The sequence below is a fragment of the Gavialis gangeticus genome, unplaced genomic scaffold (genome assembly GCF_001723915.1).
Source record: "Gavialis gangeticus isolate Ggan-Ray unplaced genomic scaffold, GavGan_comp1, whole genome shotgun sequence".
Taxonomy (NCBI): Eukaryota; Metazoa; Chordata; order Crocodylia; family Gavialidae; genus Gavialis; species Gavialis gangeticus.
In genome coordinates, this window is record NW_017729011.1 from 19,573,600 (window position 1) to 19,577,493 (window position 3,894).

At 45.9% G+C, this 3,894-nt stretch overlaps 1 protein-coding gene across 1 annotated transcript in view; it reads right to left on the reverse strand.

Annotated features, from left to right (window-relative positions):
- Positions 1–3,353, reverse strand: part of BRD3 (bromodomain containing 3) — a 53,434-nt gene extending 50,081 nt beyond the window's left edge. The window contains exons 1-2 of the mRNA XM_019510772.1: positions 3,255–3,353; positions 2,838–2,907 (exon numbers count right to left, since the gene is read on the reverse strand). The gene's annotated coding sequence lies outside the window, so the exon portion shown is untranslated. The remainder of the gene's footprint in view (positions 1–2,837; positions 2,908–3,254) is intronic.
- Between the last annotated feature and the right edge of the window lie 541 nt (positions 3,354–3,894).

A 3,894-nucleotide genomic window follows, 5' to 3' on the forward strand; every position in this document is an offset into this window, starting at 1 on the left:
GCTGGCATAACAAGGAGTAATGGGCACAAGCTGATGGAGAGGAGGTATAGATTGGACATCCGCAAAAACTACTTCACGGTTAGGGCGGCTAGGAGCTGGAACCAACTTCCAAGGGAAGTGGTGCTGGCCCCTACCCTGGGGGTCTTTAAGAAGAGGCTGGATGCCTACCTGGCTGGACTCGTTTGAGTCCTGTTTCTCTTTTTGGGGTTTTTTGTTGTTCTCCCGCCCTGGCGGGGGGTCGGGCTAGAAGATCTACTAGGTCCCTTCCGACCCTTAATCTATGAATCTATGAAAGAGAACAAACGGGACGGGTAGATTTCAGCCTGAAGCTTGCAAAAAAAAAAAAAAAAAAATTACATAATCAATAATAACCACAAAGCTCTAAGGGGCCATGATCCCACGAGCTGTTCTGTGCAGATAGGCCCAGGCACATGCATGAAATCATTGACTTCAGTAGGGCTGTACAGAGAGCTTTTGCCCTGGATCAAAGTGTTGCCTGTTGCTTAAGTCACTTTAGCAAGTCAAACCTCACTTCAAAGCGGTAGAAGATCATAAGCATCTCATTGTGAATTTACTGATCCTGCAGTCGTAGCAGAGTTAACAGTCATGAGTCTTGCCACTGGTCTGTTTAGCGTGAGATATGCTTCCTCCAATAGCGATCTTAATCTGCTTTTAAGCAAAGAAGGGTCTTGCAGCTGAAAGGCTGGGAAGGTGTGAAGAAGAACTGGCTTCTAATTTTTGCTTTGCTACAGCCTTCTTGTATTACCTTAGCAAATCAATTCATCTCTGTACCTCAGTTCCCCACCTGCACTGGAGAGATAAAATTTGTGGCCTGAGAATTGGGTAGATGGAGCATTAAAGGTGACAGATACTGCCTGTACATGCCCTGATGCTGTTTGCCATCAGCTTCTGGAAAACCAGGAAATATTGAGTTCAGGTAAACACCAACTGTATTCTGCACCCTGCCTGGCTCAAACCATGCCCCATCCATCTCTCCAGACAATAAGGGGCCCCGAGGGAATGCAGCAGCTGGGTACTACTGAGAAACAACCAGGCTGTTTTCACAAGGAGGAAAAGCAGTCCCCCCTCCAGTGCCTGACCCCTCCCTCTACACGGGTGTTGCCATAAGACCCCTTTTACAGAGATAGCATGAAGTTTTAGGATGTCTTGAACAGCAGCTTGGTGTTACAGAAGCTGGATTAATCCAACAAGCAAAAATGGTCCTAACATAGCTGGTGCCTGACAAGGCAGCACAGGCTGTAAGTCAGGACAAAATTCATCAAAATTATTATTATTTGCTAGATGTGCAACTGTGCACAGGACACCATCTTAAGGCCCTGGGACTATCATCTTTCATCCTAAAACACACAAGTCACTCACTCGCCTACCTCCACCCATCAACTTGCGTCTCGATGGACATAGTTGCAGCCTTGCAGAAAAGTGTTTTCCAGGTATAGCTTAAGACCTGGTCTTCACAAGAAAGCTGTGCACGCTCAGAATAAATATTAGCCTTTGAGTCTGCCTGCTATTTCTTCCTGTTGCATGCAAGAAGGCAAAAGAAGGAGAAACCCCCCACAACATCCAACAGCTTTTATTATTATTATTTTAATTCACAAAGCTGAGAAAAACTCCAACCATTCTGGTTTCAACAAAAGCATTCTGATTAGCCTCTGTGGTTCCTTTTAGTCTCACCTTTAGTTACCCAATTAAGCCCTCCTTAATTATACACCTGCGGTGTGTATTTATTCTTCCACACACCACTATAACTTTTAACCCCTTGCGTCCTTCCAGACAGTCTGCTTATACACTGCCCTTGGAAAAGGTATTCTACCTGTGCAAGGGACAGTGTGCTGGGCAGTACATGACTGGTTAGCACTCAGGGTTCGTACTAAATCAATTTACAATCTGTAAAGAGAAACAAAAAACCATACCTGGCTTTAGATTAGCGCAAAACAAAGCGTATACCGCTACACTCAGACCACTGCAATAATATGATAGTAACAGAGGGTCTGTAGGACTGGATCAGGACTACAGTCTGTATGGCCCAGCATCTTGCCTTGTGCAGTGTTGGGTGCTTCAGAGGAAGATACAGGCATCTCTGCAGTAGCAGATGGGGCACAGAGGTCTGATCCTAACCCCTGATGTCTAGAAGATAGGAATCTAGGAGCCAGGTCTAGTCGTGCCCTCATGACTAACCTGCCAAGGAAGCTTCAGCAAGCCTCATCATTGAGCTCTCCCTTCCACAAAACCTCAACCTTCAGGACCTGTGAACTCTGTAGAGCTTTGTGCACCAAGGACCCAGGGCAGATCCTATTACCTTGGCTTCCATGCATTGCACAAGATGGTATTGTATGCAGGAATTATTCAGCTGAAGTCAAGTACAGGGAAACAAAGTGACCAAAAATGAAGCTGAGAAATGCTGCATAGGGAGTGAGTCAGGTAATGAGGAGGAACTCATAGGCAGGAATTGTATTCAGGGAATAAATGCTTGGTGTCGCAACACTGAGTAGCATTACCTGTGTAAGTATGATTGCTCAGGTTGGTAAGGGTTACTTGTCTGGGGATGGCTGACTAGATCAGCAGCAAAGGTTGAAAACAGGTAATTATAGTGTACGTTTCTATAGTGCGTGTCATCTGAGGATTTCAAAGCACTATAATAATCAGCTTGAGAGTTTTCTGAGGCACATAAATATGAATGTCCCCATTTTACAGCTAGTAAAGTTGAGGCAGAGAGAAGTTAAGGTGACACAGAGAATCAGGGGAATAACCAGGAGGAGGACCCAGATGTTCTGACTCACATCCCCCAAGCTGAAACCATTCAACCATGCTACCCTTACCTTTCTGTAGTAGTCACTGTGATGAAGGGCAGGAGGAAATGGAGCTCCCTGAACAGGCTTCTAACAGGCTCTGTTAAATGAGAGAGCAGGAAGGAATCAGAGTTACTGAAGCCCCTAAGAGAACATTACAAGCTAACCTCCTAATCGTTAATCTGGACACACACAGAGCATCAAGGTTGCAGGGCAGTATGGGGAACATAGTGGAAGCAGGTGGAAAGGGATAAAAGTCAGATTCTCTCTCTCAGAGCCTTGATCAGAGTTGAAGCTTTCAGCTGCCCCTGTGATCCCAACAATACAGGAGGAAAATTATTCAGTGCTGGCAGACGAGAAAAGAATAGTTTCTTCTTGCTTAACTTTTCAGGCTTTGCAAAAGGCCCCTTTCCAAAGGCTTCCCTGTTCGTTGCTTCTTCCACATACCTTTCATGGTTGTGGCAGGGGAGCTAGCTGTGCTGGACACAGGTATATGCACAAGGGAATATTTTACAGGCATACAACAGCCATTGCTTGCCCTGGAAGAATCCATTTGGGAAGCAGGAATTTGGGCAGAAGGTGCAGCCAAGGGGAGGGAGTCAAAGGATTCTTTCTCCCTTGCTAAATTCCTCCCCTAAGCTCCCCCTGGCGCTCTGCTCTATCTACTGCATTCACTCGCTTCTGCTTCATTCAAGGGCATTAGATGCAATCCAGTTTTGCAAACACTGCTGAGCCTCAGGTTCTGTCCTGTAAGGTGCTGATGCATCTGACCCAGCCAAGCCCTCCACTTTAATTCAATGAGATTCCTTACACAGTTCAAGATGACAACACAAATTACCAAAGCAGTGAAAGGGAGCTAGTGTTTACTCCTGCTAATCAATGTGTGCAGGATCTGGCCCTCCAGATGCCTATAATAACTGGGAGCCAAGACAGCCATCAGCTCCCTACTGTTCCGTCTGTCCCCTGCCTCCTCCCAAGGTGGTTTGGGTGGATTTTATTAATGAATCCTAATCACCTTCCAATGCTTGGATGCTTAGTTCATAAGGCTCCTGGTTTGAGGTTCTGCACCTCTAGCCCATTTTTCTTT